Genomic DNA, 24,867 nt, shown 5'->3' with positions numbered 1-24,867 from the left:
CCGCGGGAGATTTTTTTTATTTTTTTTTAACGCTGCGGGGAAAACCCCCCACCTCGCGGACAATTGAATACCCCCCCCTTACTGCAGCCTATGATTTCAGGGTCAGAACGGGGAGGGGGCTGTAGCACACAAATATCAACTTTAAATTTCAGTGTACAAATAAGCTTTCACGTATTTGTGTGCTACATGGAAAAAACAGCCAATATTTTCCTTATGTGCAAAATAATAAACTAATTTGCACCCATTACATTGCAACATGGTTTTGTCCTGAAAACATACTCAATTTCTTGCCAACTCAAGTTTCTAATGAATCAGGCACCATATTATTAACTTGTGACATTAATTGAATACTTTTTTTCTGTGCATTCTGACGGGACTTTATATTCCCCACAAGAATTGTACGTATCCTGCAGGTTGTTGTATCTGTCTCTAATGCCGTATATGCAGAGCGGCCCTAGACCCCTATGCAATAAGAGATGTTTCTTCAGATCTGTTCCTTGATTAATAAGGATGTGCGTATGCCCGTTGTTAGTCTGTTTTCAAAAAAATGCACTTTACATTTGTTTTGCGTGCCTTAATGATATCAGGCCCTCTGTGTCCAAACTGTGTTTCATTTTGTTGTAAGAGTTATTCTAAAGAGCTTTAGTAGGACACACAAAATAACTAGATCTTTCTACATTCTCTTAGGTGGTAATCCGGCACTTTCCAGTACCTTCACTGAAACACCTTTAGCTCCATGTAAGTACATTGTATCCTCAAAATCAGTTTCATATGCCACAGAAGCCAGTGTACTTAGTACATTGAAATCATAGCCAAAATATTAAAATTCAATCGGCTGAAACCATAGTTGCCCGTACTCTGAAATCTCTGGGAGACTTCTGAATTAGGGCGAGAACCCGGAATTCTCCCAGAAGGCAATGTACCATCTTACAAACTGGGCGGAGATCTGTCCTGATGACGCCTCATACGAAATATCCTGGCTGTCAATCAGCTGCTTAGTGGACTAATCTGAGCATTGACTGACAGGTTCTCTTGTGACAATAGATTAACTGCACTGGTTTCTAAAATGATAAAATAACCTTTTCTGGAGTTCTACAAACCAGACCCATGAAATAAAACCACCCTAGGGGACAATTATGCTTCACAGCCCGGCCACTGTCTGCATTGATACAAAAACAGAATTATCTGTAGGAAAGTTTACAAATCACTCTGCAATACCTACAGATGTTCTCTACACACTCAGCGCCTCCACTAAGCGCCCTTGTCCTTAATCGATTTCAAATGACTTAGTGAACTTTGTGTACTCCATCACTACAGCCGCATTGCTGATTGCAGAATGGAATTTGGGAAGTCGGGTCTGGTTAATCTACAACTGATTGGGATAATTTTATCCTCGCTGAGCACAAAATTGGTGCAACATAGTTACAGTTATGAATAGAATCTACTGTAACAAGTTCCCTCTAAGTGACTGCAGCCATAGCCTGCGGTGGTCAAATTACAGCAAGGTTTCATTAACACGGTTATTTTCCTGACTGAATCTATTCTAGAAAATGATAGCTCCCAATTATAAATTATTACACTTCGAGTCACACACCCCTCGTCTGGCCAACGTTGTCTGATTCATTAGGAACAGAGAGACAGGTAGAGACGGTCAAACATTTGTTTTAAAGGAAGACTAAAGTGTTTGGGGTTAGCAGCACGTGCACGAAATGCTAAGTTACTAAGCCGCAGAACACGAGGTTAATGGTATCCACATGCTCCGACTTCTTAATATGTCCCTTATGGGTTGGTTATCAAAGACGCTATAGAGAGAACGCCACATACCAGAAACTCAAGTTTAAAGGGAATTCTTACCTTAAAAAACACACTTTCAGAGACTTACCATTCAGTGCTGTAGATAAGTAGTTCCTTCCACAGAGATATATTACGTTTCACGAGTCTTCTGTAGAGGGGAACTTGCAGAATGGGTCCTCTATGTGAGAGAGGCAATGGATGCCGTTATTCAGTTACCAAAGCAAAGCTATTTTCTTTGCTCCAGAACTTGTGGTCGTATAATCAATTGCAGGGTGGAATAAGTTGCCCATTTTAAGAGGGTAGAATGGTGCAGTCAAATGTTCTTTGAGAGCGTCCAGATTTGGGGGGGGGGGGGGGGATTGCTGAGGAAGAATCTCCAGTTGATTAATAAAATTAGACAAGTAGTGTAAGATGAGGACATACAGTCTCTATAATAATATTTGAGGCAAGAAGGGAGTTGGTACCAAAAAACAAAGGTGGCAAGCTGATGCCAAGTTCAAGGTACCAGAAGACAACTCATGTGCCAGATTAGCTTTACCCTCGATTTCCTCTGATCAGACACCTGTTTTTGGAACAGTACTGAGAGTTTTATATATTTACCCATTACAGTCTTATAGCTGAGTTATCCCAGCCACACACGTGTAGATTTAAGCAGCTATAGTTCACCAAGTTTGACGACTACTGTGCAATTTGTGCCACCACCTGAAATGATCAGAAGATCACTAGACCAAGTCTGATCACTTTGAATTCACTCCAACAGGATGGAAATGATTTTGTCAATGTTCATTGACTTCAGATTGGAATTGATCACCCAACTGTATCTGTGCAATTTGATCCTTGTCATGTGTGGTTAAATTTCTCACAGATCTGATCAGATTTCAATGATCCAAACTCATTGGTGCCTTTTATGTTTGCTTTTTCCTCGACGATGTCCATTGTCCATATTTATGTGAATGTAAAATGGGTGGTCTCCAACGAGGTTGCAGCCAATGAAAGCATTGAACATTCACAGGTCTAGACCAACATATAGCTAAGCAGACTAAAATGGGTTTCTAACGTAAGTTCACAAAATTATTGTCTAAATGGTTTTATTATTCTTGCGCCCTTCTGTGCCTTTCAGCCATGTACTTAAGTCACTAGGCAGAGCGTTGTATAAGCAGTTCTGCTGTGCCCATTGGATACCACTGTAACCAGGGAGCAGCTTTGCGTCTTATCCGAGGGGATACAGAATTACACAGCCCTGCCTGATGATGTAAATACATGGCTGAAAGACACAGAAATGAGCTTGTTAGGTAAGGCGAGCTCAGGGAGGACAGAAACCTCCCGTGGATCAGAAGATGCTGATAAATGACATTTATTAAAGTGTACTTCTCTTCTATGCACAAAGATTAATCCGCCCACAGGCCTGATAAGCATGGGGCAGCACGGTGGCACATTGGTTAGCACTGCAGTCTTACAGTGCTGGCGTCTTGAGTTACTTTCCGACCAGGACCCGATCTATGTGCAGTTTGTATGTTCTCCCTCTGTTTGTGTAAGTTTCCTCCCACAGTCTAAAAACCTACCTGGTAGGTTAATTGGCTTCTGACCTCATCACCCCTTACGCGTGTGTCTGAGAGTTTAGATTGTAAGCTCCACTGGGGCAGCAAGGATTGATGTGAATGACTACGTATATTCTGTACACCACCATGTTCTGTAATCCAGAGGTGAATGCTGCACGATGGTGGAAACACTGTTTCCTATGTCATCATAATGTCATACTGTATATTTCTCTCTATATGAAGTATATCCCCATGTGTTGTATATAAGGCTCGTCTCCAGGGAGCTCCGTGCATTAAAACCAATGTATGAAATCACATAGAGAGTTGGGTCCTACAAATAAACATCTGTTTATGGGGCAATAAAACTAGAATTCTGCAGACACCAATCATGATGCATCATGTACAATGTTACTCTCCCTCAATTCTAATTTATAGAGCAATTTAGATGACAGATTTGCCTTTGTAAAATAATAAAATAAAAACAAATCAGAATCTATATAAACTCCGTACAGACCCAAATGTGCTATTTAAATCCCAGGAGGCGCTTCCATGTGACGTGGACGAGCTTCACCCCTCTCGTCTGAACTCTTGTTGCCCACCTGGGGACGTCTTTCCAAGCGCAGGGGTCAGATTTCCTCACGCGGATTAAGTGTTAGATTCTTGTCTACAAGGTGGCCGGTGTCACGCAAGTTTAGGTGCCCAATGGATGGGTCTTTTATCCCAGATAATCCGGTTTCTGAGTCTGGTGGTTCGAGTCCCTCCTGAGACCTCATGTCTTTGGTAATGATAAAAATTAAATCATAATTTCTAAAGCTGTCTTGACACTGAAGGGTAAAATTAAATTAAATAAGGTTACGCGGCTCTTTTTTATCTGCTGTCCTTAAGGTTTCTCACGGTAACCTTGAAATCTTTGGGCGGTCTTATACACACCACGAGAGGCGTAGTATGGATCTCATTGCCGGCAGACATGGGACTGATTAGCTGACCTTTAACTGGTCCCTTATATGAACCAGACTTCACTCTATAAACCTGTGAAAAGGCAAATACGTCAGACACTTCTGTATTTCAGCTGACAGAGAGATGTCTAATGTTATTTGGATAGTAGGACCCCCCCAACTCGGTAAATGTTGCACCCCAAGTGCACTTTATTGCACCCCTGTAAAAAGCAATCCTTGACTGTCAGAGAGCAACAATGGGCCTGAGTAATTTGAGTAATTTATGTCCAAAAATATTTATGTCGGAGTAATTCAGCCCTTATTCTGAGTCGGGTGCATTCAGGGGCGAAGGAACGAAGATTTTCATGGGGGGGCAAAAGACCAAAGTCTCCTATAGGGCTTGAAGCCCCTTTCTCTCACGCTTGGTATCTCGTTTTACGACCATTGTAACAGTGACTGTAGATATACAAAGACTCCCAATCCTATGTTCATTTTTGTCAGTGTTTCGGGGGTTGGTGAACCCCAGTTTCATTGTTTATTTCACTATAAAAATGTATTTATTCATTATTAAATAATTATTATTAATATTGGCTACCAATTAATGCAATAGGTGTTGGAAATATAAATTCAATTGTTCATCTTAAAAATTTACATTTTTCATAGTGATTAATCTAGTTTTTATTCAGAGTTCATTGACAGCCTAATCTCATTTGATTGAGAGTAATTTTAAATCTACAGTCACCTCCTCACTGGTTATAGTACGGGCTATAAATTCAGATTGTTATATCTCATGTTTGTTACTGGACGCACCGCACGAAACTCAGGGTAAAAGTAAAGTGAATAGTTGTTCATCATCAATACAAGATATTTATTAAATGTTTATGAATGGAACACTTAGGGCTAGATTTATTAAGCTGCGGGTTTGAAAAAGTGGGGATGTTGCCTATAGCAACCAATCAGATTCTAGCTGTCATTTTGTAGAATGTGCTAAATAAATGAAAGCTAGAATCTGATTGGTTGCTATAGGCAACATCCCCACTTTTTCAAACCCACAGCTTAGTAAATCTAGCCCTTGGAGTTTTTTTAAATAAACAATTCAATCAATCTGTATTAAATCTATACTAACACAATATATAATACAGAACTTTTGGTCGTTACACTAAGACAATCTATCATTTTAAAAAGTTTCACAAGTTTAGAACAGATACTGTGACTTCAGAATCCAGCATGAAGGGTTTTGTGTAGAAGTTCATGGGGGGCAAAATCGTGGGCAGCGCTTCCTTGTAGCGTACGTGACTGTAAGTACTCCTGGCCTGGTTCATGGCAGACGTACTTACAGACATACACAGAACCAGGCAGTAAGCGCAATAAAGCTTGTAAGCATTTGTTTTCATAGAGAGTATCGCATTTACTATTCATATAATACAGCAAATATAACCTTCCTTCTCATTGACGAATAAAAGTATTTTTTAAAAAAAAAAAATAAAAAAAAATATACACTCAAAAAAACTATAATATATGCACGATCAATGAAGAAAGCACCAATGAGCTTCAGGAATGGATTTACCGCCGGCCAATCAGAAGCGGATAGGCAGCGCAGATGGTTGTCATCAGTGGGTATTTGCACCTACCCCATGGCTGCTGTTAATAATATGGCTATAGTTGGTGGGCCTGAGTCATTAAGGGAAGCAAAGCATAACAATGGAGTAACTTTGCATTTGGGCAAAATCATGTTGCATTTGAGGGGAAGGTAAATTTAAAATGTGGTTACAGATTTATAGTTCAGATAGGGCATGTCCTAGATCAACTTAAAATTTCAGTGTAAAAATAAAGCTATCAAGTATTTGTGTGCTAGATGAAAAAACAGCCAGTATTTAACTTATGTGCAAAATGATAAACCAATTTGCCCCCCATGCATTGTAACATGGTTTGCCCTGGAGAACATTTACTCCTTATTTTGCTTTACCTTCCTTAATGACTCGGGCCTGGTGTATCTGCGCCTGGTTTTCACGTCTGCATCACCTGGCAATTACGCTGTGCCTGGCCGATATTACAGCGCCCCTTCACCGTCACCTCTCCAGGCGAAAGTGTGGCTGCGTGCATCTGTGTGCAACCGACCCATACGAGGAGCAGCAATTAATAGATATCAGATTTTCGTGTTATACACGCTGCCATATTGGGCCAAGTGCCTGATACCAGCTGCAATAACGTATCATGTAACCAGCATAATTTGGGGTAATTAACTTGGGTTCAAATAATTAATTGATGTAAATCAATCTGTATACAGTCAGAGAATACGGCGGAGGACCTGTGTCTCCCACACTATAGGGATCCGGATGATGCCTTAGTACTGTGCGGTGCTTTATGTTATTATTATGGTATTATTTCTGATAATATATTTTTTCTAACTTTAAACAGTGGGACTAACAAAGAAACCGCTTTACCTATGTGTGTGTACAGTATAGATACTATATATATATATATATATATATATGGTCCAGGAGTTGTACAAGAAGCTGGCACTCTACATGGGGGCAGGAGAGTAAACACTTTCTGGCATCAGGATTACAGTAATTAGCCTTTGTTTATCTTCTGACATTATCACACTTATTGGAATTGCTGATTTCAGCCCTTTGAATTGTTATCTGGATTCCAGGTGGTGTGAAGATTTCAGGATTAACATATGGAGGTCAGGGGATGGCCGGGATCATTGCACTAAATTATACATCACTTCTGTAGTAATAGCTGACAAATCATCTGCATCACCGTAGCTGGTTGTTATATACTCATATTCATTGTACAATATGCGACTAAATGATCCAGATATGTCTTTTAAATTCCTCCTATTTTACCTTTTTATGAAAATGAAATACAGTTATATTATCTTGGTTTTTCTTACATTACTGGTGCCAACGGTAAATATAAACTAATAGCTGAATCTGAGGTGAGATATTTGATATTACTGATTCCCCTGTAGATATCCAACCTCTGGCACATCCTCTCCTCCAGTCCTACTACACCTCTTCTCTTGGGGCATTAATTGGCTCATTTGTCCTCCAGTACCACCTCTGCGCTGATGACACCCAAATCTATTTCTCTTCCCCTGACCTCGCCCCTTCTATGCTATCTCATGTAACCAACTGTCTTTCAGCTATCTCCACATGGATGTCCCAACACTACCTAAAGCTCAACATGTCCAATACAGAGCTTATTATCTTCCCACCTACCAGAGTCACCACCTGCCCTCAAATCTCCCTCACTGTCAATAACACCACAATGTCCTCAGTCTCCCAAGCCCGCTGCCTCGGTGTCACACGTGACTCCACCCTCTGCTTTATTCCTCACATCCAGACTCTCTCCCAGTCCTCTCGACTCCACCTTAAAAACATTGCCAGAATACGCCCTTCTCTTACTCAACATGCTACCAAAACTCTTATCCATTCTCTCATCCTCTCCCGTCTTGACTACTGCAACCTCCTGCTATCTGACATTCCTGACACCCATATATCCACACTTCAATCCATCCTAAATGCTGCTGCAAGACTGATCTTCCTCTCTCACCGCTCCACATCTGCTGCACCACTTTGCAAATCCCTACACTGGTTCCCTGTGTCCTCCAGAATCAGATTCAAATTACTCACCCTTCCCTACAAAGCCCTCAACAACACCACCCCTTCATACATCTTACATATCAATGTACTCTCCCTCCCGCCCTCTTAGATCTACCTCTGATCTGCACCTTGTCTCGTCTCTGATATCCACCTCTCACTCCCGCCTACAAGACTTCTCCCGTGCTACTCCCCACTTATGGAATTCCCTACCACGCCCAATCAGACTTTCCCCACAATCTTCAAATCTTTACATGCTCTTTGAAAACCCATCTCTTATTTAGAGGTGACCTTATCCCCGATAACACTATTCACAATAATGCACCCTCACAACTATCCCAATCTCTACTCTGAGCCACACTCGCTCCTCTTTTTCCAGCTGTGCCCTCTTCCACTTACAAGCTCTCTAATGAGCAGAGTCCTTCATACCCTTTGTTTTCATGTCTGTGTTTATATTGTCTGCCTTGTATGTCCCTGTTTTATGTATGTCCTGTTTTATCCTTACACACGGTGCTGCGGAGCACTGGTGCCTTACAAATTTGCGATAATAATAATAAGGTGTCACAGTTTATTGCCGTTCATAGGCTATAAGTACGTGATAGTCTGTAAGACATGTCAGTGGAGGTCGCTGGAACAGAGTAATGTTCTAGACAGTTTTTTAAATTAATAATCTGCAAATTAATCTTACAAAAAGTAATCAGAATCTTTTCTGGATGGGAATCCATACGGGTCAGGAGGACCGGTAGATACTACCATGTGACCCAAATGGCACTATGTCAGGTGCTACAGAATCTGCAGCGTCATACAAACAAACAATGATAATTTTACATGAGCTTTAGCTGGTGGTGATCTAGGGAGGCATTCTTAGTTCAGAAGCCAGCTCTAAATCGTTTTCCCCTTTGCAAAACAACCCGGGTACTAAAACTTATTGGAATAGGATTTCTGTCTGAGATCGCCTGTTGAAAACTGAGCAACATACTATTTTTACCATTGGACTGATAAGCAGTAGTTTGCTTCTCAGTTTTAACAACATCTGTAACCATGGAAACAATATGTCCACAGTTTGTTTCCATGGTTACAGATGTAAAGGAGGACAGATATTCTATCAGATTGCAGCAATAGTGTGCGTGTGTTTTCAACAGGTGGTTTCAGGCAGAAGTGTTATTTTGCTGTTGAGCTCACAAAACGGCTGCCTTCCCTGTGTAGAGGTGACAGGTACACTTTAAGCCCAGTGGGGAACAATCCCTTTCATTAGAAGCAAATCCATAGCTTAGAAGTAATACAATATGTTTTAGAGGGAAGAATGTAAGACCAGTGATCCTTAGCACCTAGAGACTTGCTGAACATCTTGGAGCTTGAACAAAGGCCGTTCAGTGTAAGGACCTCCCTATGTGCCGGACAGTTGCTGGCAGATAAGTCGCTTTTCTCCAGCATGCGTGTAAATGTCATGAGGCAGCTTAAATCACCTCTAGCAGCCGGCCGCACTCTCACTTTCCCCAATTTGGCAGTCTCAGAATCCACCCGTCCAGCAGCTAAATCAGTTTCCCAGATCTGCTCGGAGCCGAGCGCTGATTTACTTTTCATATGTGTGCTGTGATTTATTATTACCAATATTATTACCAACATTTATATTCTGTGCATAATCACTTTTCCAATAAAGCCGCCCTCCAGCTTTTATTAGCGCCGATATTTTCACAGAGCCGATTTTAATGAAACCAGATCTGTTTAAATAGAGATGATTTGTCGATTAGCAGTCAGCACTGTTATGTCACTTGTCACCTTCCTCCGTGTGTTATTTCCAACAAATTCATTTCTGTTCACTTGTATTGTGCGAACAGGTTCCGTAACGCCTTAATACGGTGTCCACGGCTTCTGTACACGCGGAGGGTGCGAAAACTGCGGGTAACTTCTCATTAAAGACTAATTTCACTTTTTTAGCTAGTATTGCGTCATATTTTAGGGTTTTTTGTTTTGCCAAGGATCCACGGATTTATTACGTAGGTGAAAAATAAAGAGGGTGAATGTATGGGGTGTTTCTGTTTAAATTAAAATATTGTTTACACTGGTGTCTGTGTTTTATTTGCATTTTTCCTTGATGCACTACAGATCCCAGCGGGCCTTGTGGTTAACCAAGTGCCAGCATGCCCTGGCAGCCATGGGTATGACAGTGATTGCAGTACTACAGGTGCCAGCATGCCCAAAGACTTAAAGGCAGCCTGGCCTTGCTTGGACCTGTAGTGCACCATGGACAAAACGGTTTTATTTTTTTTACATGTGTCGCTGTTTTAAATGTACGGATTTATGTCGATATTTTGACTGTCTTCTTTACATCTCTGTCTACATTTTTACATGTCGACCTTTTAACTGTATAGATCTTATGACTGTAGACATTTTAGTGTAGACATTTTCACTGTCAACTTTTCAGCTACATCAAGACTGGCCTCAGCGATATTCAGTGCAGACTGATCGTCCACAGTGGGTAACAAACATTTCTACTGGGTTTGAGGCATTAAAATACAGATACAAAACACTTCTCCAACACCCCGTTAAATCATTGTCGCCTGCAGGATCTGTCACCGAAGTGCTGGAGAAAGTGAGACGCAGGGAAGCTGTGTTTAATAGGAGGTAAAGACTATCCATCTGATTAAATGTCCCTTTTCCATATGAATAAGCTTTAAAAATGCTCTGACTTGTTTGGAGACCAAGGTTAGGAAAACATTGCAGGAGCTTTACCAGCAAATCGCTTGGAAGCCCGCAGATCTGACTTTCAAATCTGTTTCCACCTTTTTCACAGAGATCGGCCCTCGCTCCCTCCGTGGGGCCGCGGCGCAGCTGTGGGCTGGCTGCCCAGACACAGAGAAAATCAAACAAATATGAGCTGGGATAAGAATTCTCTTTATTGACAGCACCTGCTTCTATTTTATATGAAAGTTTCCTTGGTTACAACAGACACCGCTAGGAACACACGAGAGAGGCGTATTGCGAATACGGAGGATGGATACGGACCAGGAGGTTCAAAGTCACATGTCTGGAGAACCAATTCTGTAACTTTATATACCTCCGTAAAGTACAGGAATAAAGGACTCGGGGTGTCTGGGTTTAAACTCTAACAGATCATTGACGATGACATCACAGCGTCGCAGCTTGGCGCAGATGATTGAGCAAGTGTGATCCCTGGACTCCGTCAGTGATGATAGAGATAGATAACTTCTTATGTGTAACAAATATCAGAAACTTGGTCATATATAACACAAATTCCAAGTAATTAAATATCTTGATAAAGCTGGTCACACATAGGGAAATCACTGCGCACATCTTTATAGTTGTTTAACTCGTATTTCCTTGCTGTTGCATCATATGTGTGCTACAAGGACTAGCGAACCCAAGCTATACCTGGTCATAGTCAATCAGATTTTTATCAGTCATGGTGGGTAATTTACCAAACAAAGCAATAGCGTGTCAACCACCGTAGTTACCGTAAAAATCCTGATGGTTGCTATCAGCAGAGTTTATCCAGACTCTCAATCTCAACCAATATTAGCTTCAAACGCTCAATCCGAATTAATGTAACCAGTAAAAAATACCTACACCTCCATCCATACGTTGGTAATTACTGGTTGTATTTTTTAATTGATTGCTTTGCTTATTTAATGAGTTGTAATTTTAAGTCATATGGCTGCTGGTATATTTACATATACTATTAATGACATTAATTTGGATTGAGCACTTGAAGCTAATATTGGTTGAAATATCTGCGCGTGTGTGTGGCTATCCAGTGTCTGTGAGATGTTTGATGGATGTTCAGCCTGACCATAAAACTACTGGATCGATCCTCAATTAGAAGCAATTATTACTTTATTTTTCCTGTACCTTGGACGTAGCAGTGGGGAGGAACGGACTGGAGAACTGCCATTTGCCAGTAGACTGCTTAGGAACATCAGTGGGTCGGTCTGAGTTCATAAACTTATTTTTTATATAAGTGCTTGGCCCGGTTACCCTACTAGACCTGCTAGAACATAATATTATCTCAGTCGTTACTGGTGGATCAAACAAGCAGCATCGCAATCCACTTCTCCGCTGTTTTGGGCAGCGTCACATCGTCGAGTCTCAACCTTTTCTGTACTGAACACAGTTGGTCCAAGAAACCTATTGCTGCGTCCTTTCCGAGATTTTCCCTGTGTATCGCACCCAGAGCCGTCCAATGAATTTATCAAACTTCTAATGTGTCCTCTTATCTTCCATAAGCATCTGAAGTCACCTGAGAGAACCACTAAACTAGACTAGAGTGTCCGTGGGAAAAGCGCTCCTGACTTTTCATAATAAATGTTATGTTTTATATTACATTTAGTGAACGGTCTGTTATGGATATTAGAAAAATCCCGTTATAGTGCAGAGAGCAACCAGGTCTCAGTCTGTGATATCTATCGCTCCTAATTCATGTAGTCCAGCCCAGACTATAGACAATGTACTGGAGAGGCTCGGTCTGTTGGACCGTACATCCGCTGGGGTCTTAGATTCTGACTTTGGGGTTCCCCAACTGTATACAATGTGATCTACTAGGAACCACCTGACACCTGGGGTCCCAGAAAATTGATAACGGATACTTGGGATCCCAGAAATATGGTTTAGTGACATTTAGGGCTAGATATACTAAGCTGCCGGTTTGAGAAAGTGGGGATGTTGCCTATAGCAACCAATCAGATTCTACCTTTCATTTATTTTGTACCTTCTACAAAATGACAGCTAGAATCTGATTGGTTGCTATAGGCAACATCCCCACTTTCTCAAACCCGCAGCTTAGTAAATCTAGCCCTTAGGGTCCAACTGAAAAAAAAAAAAGTTTCTATTCCTGACCATGGCCTTATCTATGTGGAGTTTGTATGTTCTCCCCGTGTTTGCGTGGGTTTCCTCCGGGTGCTCCGGTTTCCTCCCACACTCCAAAAACATACTGGTAGGTTAATTGGCTTTTGGCAAACATTAACCCTTGTCTATGTGTATGTTGGGGAATTTAGACTGTAAGCTCCAGTGGGGCAGGGACTGATGTGAGTGACAAATATTCTCTGTACAACGCTGCGGAATTGGTGGCGCTATATAAATAAATGATGTTGATGATGATGGAAAATGTTGAGAACCACTCTCACATCAATATCATTAAATGTACAATACCAGTGACCTTAAATAAAAAGATCTATGGATAACATTCACAAATATATATGTAAAAGTTTCCATAGCTTGACAGAACTCGAGTTGTTTGACATTGTATTTGCATTTGCTGGGTGGCCACGTACAAGCTGTTGTGCTCTGCTGTCAGCCATTGTCTGCATAAAGAGGCTAAAAAGACACAGAGTGTTGTGTCCTGTTTTGTGATTACTGACAGGAAGTCGGCTGTGCGTAAGAATATCTTCCCCATATATATCTTGATCTTCTCTGTTCTGATAAGCTCCTGAAACTTTTATATGGATATTTTTGTGAATGGCATTGGTAACGCTATCATACAAACCAACCTGATGGCCGCCCATTCTTGCCTAATCAATGCTTGGAGATTGTCAGAATTTGTGGGTTTTTGTTTGTCCACCCGCCTCTTGAGGATTCACCACAAGTTGTCAATGGGATTAAGGTCTGGGGAGTTTTCTGGCCATGGACTCAAAATTTAGATGTTTTGATCACTGAGCCACTTAGTTATCACTTTTGCCTTATGGCAAGGTGTCCATCATGCTGGAGAAGGCATTGTTCATCACCAAACTGTTCTTGGGATTGTTGGGAGAAGTTGCTCTTGGAGGATGTTTTGGTACCATTCTTTATTCATGGCTGTGTTCTTAGGCAAAATTGTGAGTGAGCCCACTCCCTTGGCTGAGAAGCAACCCCACACATGAATGGTCTCAGGATGCTTTACTGTTGGCATGACACAGGACTGATGGTAGCGCTCACCTTTCCTTCTCCAGACAAGCGTTTTTCTAGATGCCCCAAACAATTTGAAAGGGGATTCATCAGAGAAAATGACTTTACCCCAGTCCTCAGCAGTCCAATCCATGTACCCTTTGCAGAATATCAGTCTGTCCCTGATGTTTTTCCTGGAGAGAAATGGCTTCTTTGCTGACCTTCTTGACACCATTCAATCCTCCAAAAGTGTTCGCCTCACTGTGCGTGCAGATGCTCTCACTCCTGCCTGCTGCCATTCCTGAGCAAGCTCTGCACTGATGGTGTTCCTATCCCGCAGCTGAACGAACTTTAGGAGATGGCCCTGGTGCTTGCTGGACACTCTTGGGCACCCTGAAGCCTTCTTCACAACTATTGAACTTCTCTCCTTGAAGTTCTTGATGATTCGATAAATGGTTGATTTAGGTGCAGTCTTACTAGCAGCAATATCCTTGCCTGTGTAGCCCTTTTTGTGCAAAGCAATGAAGACTGCATGTGTTTCCTTGCAGGTAATCATGGTTAACAACGGAAGAACAATGATTTCAAGCACCATCCTCCTTTTAAAGCTTCCAGTCTGTTATTCTAACCCAATCAGCATAACAGAGTGATCTCCAGCCTTGTCCTCATCAACACTCTCACTTGTGTTAACGAGAGAATCGCTGACCTGATGTCAACTGGTCCTTACGTGGCAGGGCTGAAATGCAGTGGAAATATTGATTTTGGGATAAAGTTCATTGTCATGGCAAAGAGGGACTTTGAAATTAACTAGAATTAATCTGATCACTCTTCATGACATTCTAGAGTATATGCAAATTGCCATCATAAAAACTGAGGCAGCAGAGTTTGTGAAAAATAATATTTGTGTCATTCTCAAAACTTTTGGCCGTGACTGTACAGTATATTTACTAATCTGCGGGTTTGAAAAAGTGGAGATGTTGCCTACAGCAACCAATCAGATTCTAGCTATCATTTATTTAGTACATTCTACAAAATGACAGCTAGAATCTGATTGGTTGGTGTAGGTAACATCTCCCCTAGAGAGAGAAACAACATGAGAAAAAAATGCAGCTCCAACAATACAGTTAAAATGTAGGTTTTATGCAACTATGTGCTTCCAAATATTATATGTATACCTATGTTATACAATGTGTTGATAGTTTACCTTCCAAACTTATGAAGTTTGCATAATAATTTCAAAACTCCTGATTTCCTGAATTCCGCCAAGGTGCTGTACAGGGCATTACCAGCTCGTCTAAAGATATTGCAATAGACTGTTTCACATTCTACCAATTTTTACATTTAAGCTACAGTCTCCTGTGGCCTCCTGTTTGTTACTGATGCGGAGCGACATTCTGTATGGTAACAGACATATTTTCCCATAGTTGAAGGATTTTATCTGTAGCACTGATATAGAATTACAAGAACAGCCAATATCAAGGCCGGGGTAAACAGTATTCTCCCATGTCTTGTTGTTACGGCTGTTGTAACCGTCTAAGAGCCAAACCAACAATGTGACGGCGTATAAAAGTGGCCTGAAAATGAATTGAAGTCTTGCAAATTAGATGCAAAAATTCCGACATTGATTATTTGATGTGAAACCATGTTTGGGTGCTGGCAATGCTCTCCGTTGGTGCTGCGTTCCTTTCAGCTGCTGTGACGCGGAACGTAATGTCTAGCTAATGAACCTTTCATGGTCATATATTCGGAGGGGTGATTCGGGGCAACGAGGGTGGATACTTGGTGGAGCACTGCATGTTGTGCCTGTGGTTATACCTTTATCAGGTGGGAAGAACACACGCAGGCAGTTTACATGAGCGCTCAGACCGAACGCTAGATTCTTCCGTAGCGCTCACTCTGACAGCTCGTGTGTACTGCTGGTGCGTTCTCAATAAGCATGTTCACTAAGTGGTGAATGAAGTGCATGAGAAGCGCCAGCAGGTAGATCATTTTATTTACCTTCAGATTCACAGGTTTAACATTCGTAATAGAAACTTTTATTGTCACTATTTTCCATTCCACTGATATTTTTGAAAACATTAATAATCCTAAAAATCAGGATTAGAGTTGTGTAACTGGAAACTATGGCAGCCACTAATGGTTACTGAGTGGTCATTAATGGCTAAAAAATATTATAAAATGAGCATTGTTTTCCAACAGCACAATGAACAGTCCCACAGTAAGTGGCAATGGAATCTTCCTGACGAGAGGGGGTCTCAGGTGGTCCTAACCTTTATTATATAATGCCTGGTACCCCGCTCTTCCCAAATCCACCCAAAACTATTTTTTTTATTTCGGGATGATTTTCTCCTTTAAATTGTGTTTCGTTTCTTGTTTATACAACCTGAACTGAGCTGTAGGATGAAGATGTGTAATTTCACAATTCTCTTACTCCCGGTTGCGGAGATCACTGGCATTTGCCCTAAAATATCACATCAAATCTCTCCGGAACAGGGAAATGTTTTACAACTGCAGGCAATTAATAACGGGAGTCTTCAGTCACTGTGATAGCAGCATCCCGCCAGAATCGCATTGTTGCATCTTGTATTCATGCAAGTGAAGCATTTTCTAGAGTAATAATGTTTGTCTAAGGTAACAAATGACTTTCTTTTAATGAATATTATTACTCAGATGTGGATAATAATTCCCCTTGAAAGTAGAACATTGTATGGATTGCAAAAACCTCATAGTCCCAAATTTCCTATTTTAGATTAATTGCCAAAAATGACGATTAAGGTTTCATTTCATGCACATTAAGACAATCTATAAATCTTTCTCTACGTTACAGATTTACAGAACCGAGCCAAGAGTTCAGATTCCTTAATACGCGGAATGAGATATATTGTCTGGAATCGGGCCTTGGCTTTGCAGTACATGTCCTTCTCTCCTCCGGAGCGTCCATCAATGTCTGCTCCATTTCCCTGTAGCAATATGAAGACATACATTTTATAATACATCGGGCAGTCGCTTCTGGAAAATATTCTGCAGAATTGTAGCAAATGAAACAATTACGTTGGGAGGTCATTTAAGCACACAAGCACCTGTGGTCCCCGGTGTTCCCATCGATTGGCGCACGTACGCACAGATTTGCGCCAGGGCTCATAGGTTTGCAGAGGAAGGTGGGCGTGTTTGCAGAGGGGAGAAGCATGCCCATTCCCACCCCGTTGCGCCAGCTGTGAGCTTGTCGAGGTCGGGTCTTGTCCTCTAGTGTAATAGGAACTGTTCTGCCTATCCATGTTGCACTTTGTTGGAGGAACGCAATTTCAGATGCACTCTGAGCAGTATCACATTGAAACAAATCGCAAATAGTGCTGTCACCTATATTGTCATTATGTCTCATATGATTAACATAAGCCAGAAATTAAGCTACACACAGGCAGTCATGTAAGAGAAAAATGTGTTTGTGATGGAAAGGACATTTGTGCACCACCTGCCTGATTCATTAAGGAACATAAATGCAGATACTTGACGTATTTTGCATCCACTTGTGTTCTCTGACTCTACGTCAGGAGAGGGGACTGGGTGTATGCATGTGATCAGTGTACAGTAAGGGCGCGCCAAGCTCGAGCAGCGTCCAATTCAAGCTCTGGGCAGAACGTGATTTTCTGCCGTATCACTGGCACCAGCTACAGGGCAGGTGTAAGTGCTGATTACTAGTGATGACAGCTGTGTATACAGCTAGGACATGTGTTTGCAATCAGGTGCAACTGTAACAATGTATTTTATGTACAGTGGACATTAATAACATCCTAACAAATGTATTTTATGGACAAATGAAATAAAAAAATTTTTTTTATTGTTTGGTCAGTAATGACTATATTATTAACAGGTGACAATTATTGAAGTTTTTTCTGTGCGTTCTTTTGTGACTTTATATTCCACATAGTATGGGACGTATCCTGCAGTGTATTGTCTGTTAGAGCAGAGCGGACCTAGACACGTATTCATCATCCATCGTATCTTCACATCCGCTCCTTGTTGAATACAGACGTGTGTATGCCCGATATACGTGTGTTCTGAAAAAAAAAAAGCACAATACGTTTGTTTTGACTGACAGACGCCCGTGTCGCTGTGTGGCAGCGGTTATTACTATATATTATATAACTCCCAGCAGAGGAAGATGTTTATATGGGCACCAGCTTTGCAGCTAATCACATCCAGCCACACATCAGCACAGGATCCATCTGTTTGCAGAACAACACGTCAGGCAGCTGGGATCAGATCCCCCTACACCTGGTAATGCCTGCGGATAGGGTATTCCTAAGTATCTCATTGTCGGAGGGTGAGATGAAAGTTTCCCAGCGGGTGTGGAGTGGGGGATTAATAAAGCTCAGTAATCCAGAGGCCAGATGTAGGAGGCAGGACCCAGATAATTGACTCTTCATTGTGCTTGTCAGTGCAGCACTTATCAGGCAGCCTAGGTGATTCATGGCAGCAGCAGCCAGACCTCCCATGGATCGTAGACCCTGAGTGACACATACAGACTGCACACATGTACCCATCTCATGCTTAGCAAATAATTACATGATCCTTCCATCCGGGGTGTGTCTGAATGTAGCACAGTGTGGTTGTAGACTGTACCCGGGCAGGGTTCATATCTAGCATACACACCATGTACGTCACATATGTGCTATGCATGTATCCATTATGTATGTGGCATGACAGATAAGGGTGGTAATGTTGCTGTATCTTTTACATTTAGCATTTCTCCCCCTCCCACGGGGGTCTGACACTTTCTTATCATCTGGAGAACAGACAAAGGACTAATCGAATAATGACACATTTGCAATATCCTACTGTACGCTGCTGATTTATTATCCTGCTGGGATATGATCAGTCCGTTAGGCGTGCTTCAGGTATACAACTCCCGTCATAGAGGAAAATAATTAGGCCTTTTTTGGCTGCCAAGTACTTAGCTAAAGGGTTACTCTAATAATCTAATATGACTTTCTGTACATTTAGGGCCTGATTTATTAAGGAACGTAAATGCAGATACATGTCATATTTTGCGTTAAATTGCACTGACCATATCCAGAAACTGACTATACGCATCCATTTCTTGGCAGTGAACGCAAACATCCAATTCATCTTCAAACACAAAGGACACTTCTGACAACCTACGATTTCAGGAGCGGAACAGGGAGGGGACTGGACGTATGCTCGTAGTCAGTGTACAGTAAGGGGGTGCCAAGCTCTAGAGCACCCAGCAGCGTCTGATTCAAGCTTTGGGCATCTCTCAGGTAGGTGATCTTCTGACGTATCACTGGCACCAACTACAGGTCAGGTGTAAGTGCTGATAGTGATGACGGCTGTGTATACAGCTAGAATGTGTCTGTATCAGCAGCTACAGGTCAGGTGTAAGTGCTGATTACTAGTGATGACGCTGTGTATACAGCTAGAATGTGTCTGTATCAGCAGCTACAGGTCAGGTGTAAGTGCTGATTACTAGTGATGACGGCTGTGTATACAGCTAGAATGTGTCTGTATCAGCAGCTACAGGTCAGGTGTAAGTGCTGATTACTAGTGATGACCGCTGTGTATACAGCTAGAATGTGTCTGTATCAGCAGCTACAGGTCAGGTGTAAGTGCTGATTACTAGTGATGACCGCTGTGTATACAGCTAGAATGTGTCTGTATCACCAGCTACAGGGCAGGTATAAGTGCTGATTACTAGTGATGACCGCTGTGTATACAGCTAGAATGTGTCTGTATCAGCAGCTACAGGTCAGGTGTAAGTGCTGATTACTAGTGATGACGCTGTGTATACAGCTAGAACATGTGTCTGTATCAGCATCAACTGTAACAATGTATTTTATGTACAGTAGACATTAAAAACATACTAATAAATATATTTCATGGAGAGACAAAACGGAAATATAAACAACTTGTTTTTCTTAATGTCTTTTCATTAATAACTATGGGCCTGATTCATTAAGGAGCTTAGGCAAGAAAGTGAGTAAGTTTTCTTACTTAAGTTCCATAATGAATCGGGCCCTGTATTATTAATAGGTGACAATAATTGATTTTTTTCTTTCCTGTGCGTTCTCCTGGGACTTTATATTCCACATATGTGTTGGACGTATCCTGTATTGTCTGTCAGAACAGAACGATCTACACAGATTTTTAACAAGAGGTGTTTCTTCAGATCCACTTATAGTTGAATACGGACATCCGTATTCACGATTTACAAGTGCTTAAAAATAACGCACAGTACTTTCATTTTGCGTGCCTAAATGAATCAGGCCCTTATAGATTAACGCCTTTGCTACCAAATCACTCCCAGTATTACCCTTATATTAGTGCATTGAAGCAAAAGGCACCAGGTATTAGGGGACAAAAGACAACAATTTAAGATGTAAAATTGGAACAATCTGTCTTTTTTCACATGACGGACAATTTATATTGAAATAACCTTCATTAAGTTTTATGTCTTAAATTTAAATTAGATATTTACTTAATTGTATTGATATTTGTGTGTGAACTTTCTTTATACCAAATGTGTCATTTTTCCATTTATCGCTGTTCCGCCATCATCAGTGTCACTGTCCTACGTCATGGCACCAAACACCACTGTGTTATTTCTAACATTTCCCTTGCGCTATTCCAGTGAATCAAGGGGCCAGGAAGAGTGATGTCATAATCCCCACACACCCACGCCCGAGCGTCTTAATTTTAGTCATTGTAATTCAGTAAAATGTTTGACTTTCTCTAGTTTACTGGGAGTACTTTGTATCTCTTGAAGAAATGTAAATTGGAGATGTTGCTGTGAAATTTTACTTAAATTGAACTTTGCACATTACAAGTAATTTTACAGAGGAGCAGACTTTCCGAACATACAGCTTTCGGATCTGCTTTTGGTTATTACAAATAACGGCAGTCCACACTGATTCACATTTTGCAAAGTTGGGGTAACGACTCATTCTATTCTAATGCAGTTGAAATACAGCCGTAAATCCTGGGTGGAAGAAAACATGGCATCAAATCCTGCGCGGAACACTCAGGGATAAATTCCACAGCCAAACACAGTGTTGATCATATTGGCTCACATAATGTAAATGTATAACCCAACATGCAGAAAAAAGAGCAAAGAGTAAAACTAAACGTTACATACACTGTAATAAATACGTCAAAATTCCAAATACAAAATTGCACTTATTGTTTTCCAGTGAAATACATTTCAGAGTCCAGTAAAATGTAATAATAGTAAAATGTATATATATTTAATTAAGCACAGATAACATGGTATGGTCATGTTGTCTTCCATATAAACCATTGAAAAAGAGAAACGATAGAAATTAGAAACAGGACAATGACTTTTTAAAATGTATTTCTTGTCTGTTCCCTTTGCTGTAAAGATGTTCTGTCATCAATCTCCTGAAATGCCATTAATCTTCCACCTTCCTGGTCCTAATCCAAGCAGTTCTCCCAGTCCCCTTACAGCCCTGACCTGGGGTAATCTTCCCGTGTTGACACTTATTGCTGCTCGCTGGATACTGATGACAGTGCAGCGCTCTGGGTGTAATGCGTCAGGCAGATGCAGTTGTGGATTTCAGCGCTGAGGGTTTGATGGGATCTTTATACGCAGGATTCTTTTCTCAGTTACCGACCTGAGACACATTTCTCCAATTCTCTGCCAAGAAGCTTTCAATACAAACTCTATCAAACCCTTCGCTCTCCTTATATTATCTATCAGCCATTGTTGTATCTCTGACTCGATAGTTGCCAACAAGACACTCAAAACCTGTTAAGTAGGCGGGAACATATCACGACGTGGCTCAGGTCATCAAGCCCCTCCCACTTCAATGGACACTGAGCGACGTGATTTGCAGCATCAGACATGCCACGCCCACTTGATAACACAAATTGCGCCATCAACTTTTTCTTTTCATTCTTTTTCCCGGAAAGAAGTTATGTGAACTATCACAATTGACCTTAGTCTCTCCATCTCTCTGTCGTCTGTGTGTGCGTGTTAGGGAATTTAGATTGTAAGCTCCAATGGGGCAGGGACTGATGCGAGTGAGTTAGTACAGCGCTGCGGAATCCGTGCCGCTATATAAATAAATGGTGATGATGAAGTAGACAAGTATGATTTTAGTTTAAAGTTAATATGACTGGACACAGTGCGATTAGCCCCCCCCCTGGAAATGATAGTATTAAATAAATGTAGAAGTAAAAATACATCTAAGTAACACAAAGATCATTCCTTAATGAATCAGGCCCACAATCTCACCTAAACTTAAAAAGTATCAATGACCAAGTTTATCTGTTATACAACAGTGCGCAACCCAAGAAGCGCCATGATGTCACAGTATTGTCACAGCGACCCGTACTACATCCAATGGGGGTCACACAATGTAGCACATGACTCACTGTGGACACACAAATTACATTGTAACAGCCCAACGCATTTTCTTCAATGTTCAAAGATACAATTTAATGGCTTCTCAGCATGTGTCATAAATGTATGAGTTACATTGACTTTTATCATCATCATATAGAGCCAGCAAATTCCGTAGCAGCGCTGTGGATTTAGTGGCGTAATGTAAATAGCTGATGGTGATGAGATTACTGGGTAATACAGACAGATAGAGAGGTAAGAGGGCCCTGCTCACAAGTTTACAATCTAATCTTGTATCTACAAATTAACCGCTACATGTAATATATTATATATAGGCCGCACAGAAAATCAATCTGTTGTCAGCAAAAGCCCAGTACAACCCCACGGATGACCATTGTTTACCCCCCAATGTCTACATTCCGCCCTATACAACCGTCATCTGCAGCTCAGATTAAGAATGAAGCACTTGACGAGAGCCCTGTGACAGGCAGAGAGTCTCCTTTCAGCATCATCCTGCGCCCCTGCACTGCTCAAGGTGCGAAGTGATGGTCCATGTGAGAGACATTGGGGATTATGGTACTTCCCCTGCCCCCCCCCCCCCCCCTCCAGTGTAACATTCCTTCCCAGATGTGTCTAGTGCCCTCTCCCCTTCTAGTATTGATCCCATATGTTATATCATGTGCTGCAGGCTGGTGTTATGAGCAGCATTCTGGACTATTCTGCAGAAATTAAATCATTTTTCATGTGAATTCAGCCACTTTCAGCACTTACAGAGTCGTAAAGAAACACTGCTCTGCCAGTAACATCTCATAGAGGCAGCTGAGCGGTACTCCGCTGGCGTAGCGCTAAAGCACCCAAGCGGTAAGCGTCAACTAATCTCTGCAGAGATGTGCATACGCGAGATAAATAAACCCACGAAAAAAAATATTCTTTAAATTAAAAAAAAGAAAAAGATTTTTTTAAAGGTAAAATGTTTTTTAAAATGTTTTGTTCTGTTATCACCATTCCTGACAGGGTCTCTTCATACCGGATTTATTGTAGGTTTTGCTGTCTGCAAAGAATTGGTAATAATAATAATACTGATATTTGTGTCTGCAGTGTGTACAGCACAGCCGATCATATCATGACACAGAAAATAAAAACTGTGATGAAAACATAAAGATATTAAATCAAAGTGCCGCTTTCCTATCAGATCTTCTAACAATATTGTTTTATAAGCAGAGAGCAGCTGATTCGTGTTGTGTAAAGTCAGCAAATCGGGGATAATCAGCAGAGTAACATCAATGTCTGGCCCGACATCCGACGTGAAGAATAACATTGTGTCTGGTTAATGAGCCCGCTGGTCAGGAAATTGGGGACCCGTGTCAGTAAGGAAGGCTGAAGAGCATCTCACTATCATGTATTTATTTTTCGCTGCTTTCCCACTTTATCAGCTTCCTCCAACTTTGAGTCCAGGGCCTGCGCCCCCCTACCTGCGGCCAGGGGAGACGAGGATCAGGGCTGTACAGGATGTTCACAGCCATTTTTAATACTTCCTATCCAGTCCCGTTTAATTCCAATGTCTGTCTGATCCCGTCCTGGGGAGAAATGTCCTGCATTCCCCAGAGACACATAAAATAATAATAACAAGGCCATAAATTCTGAGCTCTGATACAGAGTGAGTGGAATAACACCTCTCCAGCTGTGGGAGCTGACTCCATCAGCCAGGCAGTATCCACTCACATCTCAAGTGCCTTCAAGTGCTTCACACGTTGTGCACAGAGCGGAGCATATAGAGGCGCCGCGTGCGGTCAGATCTCGGCCAGAGAAGGCGACATATTTGTAGGACACCAGTGCAGACAGAACGTGCGCACATTTGGTGTCTGACTATCACACAACTTTTCTTCATTCGGCCACGTTTATATCCACCGATCTGAGCAGTATATTTATTTACTTGGGCATAGTCATAGTCGTCTTCAAAAACAAAAGTTACCCACTAGTGAGTTTTGAGACAGGACATGCAGTTTCAATGAGCTGCGCTGTTTTCTGGTAATACGATTTTTGAGTTCTGTTTCGCCGTTCCATGTAATGGAAGGATGGAACGACGCTGCTCTTAAAACAACCGCTGCAGTAGACACTTGGGCGCAGCAGGGGATTCTGGGATGAAGACGTAAGCATGTGATTGGTCATGAGACAAAGGGACCCAGTCATATGCTTCCTCCACACACACACACTGCTCACTGTGAGTTTATGCTTACGCCTGCGCTAGTTAGCCGCTTCTGATTGGCTGATTGCGAATTCACCTCTGAAGCTGATAGGTGCTGTGTGCATGAATCATGCATATATTATATAATTTTGTGGGCGGATATTAAAAATATTTTGTTTGCTACTTTTATTCGTAAGTGTGAGGGAGTATTATATCTGCTGTATCATATCGAGCCCCATAGGGAATGTGAATGTTTATTTCAAAACAAAAATGTAACATTTTTTTTTGTGCTTATGACCTGATTGCGTGTAGTTTGGTGTAAGTATGTCTGACACCATCCTGACGTAAATCCGGCATAAGTCTGGAGCAACGGTTCATTAATTAATAAGCAAACGGAGGTGGAGGAAAATACAATCATTAAGAAAGACCCAGACAATAGACTTTAATTACAACATTCGCGGTGACTGTAATGCAGAATAGAAGACATAATGGTCACAGGCGTTAAGTAGAGGTTTCTCTTATTCTTAGGGTCAGATAACAAGGCAGTAGGGATGTA

General features: G+C 41.5%; 1 protein-coding gene across 1 annotated transcript in view; it reads left to right on the top strand.

Moving 5' to 3' along the window:
- The first annotated feature begins 18,867 nt into the window (after nt 1–18,867).
- Nucleotides 18,868–24,867, top strand: part of MTHFSD (methenyltetrahydrofolate synthetase domain containing) — a 229,916-nt gene continuing 223,916 nt past the window's right edge. Inside the window, exon 1 of the mRNA XM_075189349.1 lies at nt 18,868–19,028. The gene's annotated coding sequence lies outside the window, so the exon portion shown is untranslated. The remainder of the gene's footprint in view (nt 19,029–24,867) is intronic.

This window comes from Mixophyes fleayi, chromosome 10, assembly GCF_038048845.1.
Source record: "Mixophyes fleayi isolate aMixFle1 chromosome 10, aMixFle1.hap1, whole genome shotgun sequence".
In the NCBI taxonomy this organism is placed as follows: Eukaryota; Metazoa; Chordata; class Amphibia; order Anura; family Limnodynastidae; genus Mixophyes; species Mixophyes fleayi.
This window is presented reverse-complemented; position numbering and strand designations above follow the sequence as displayed.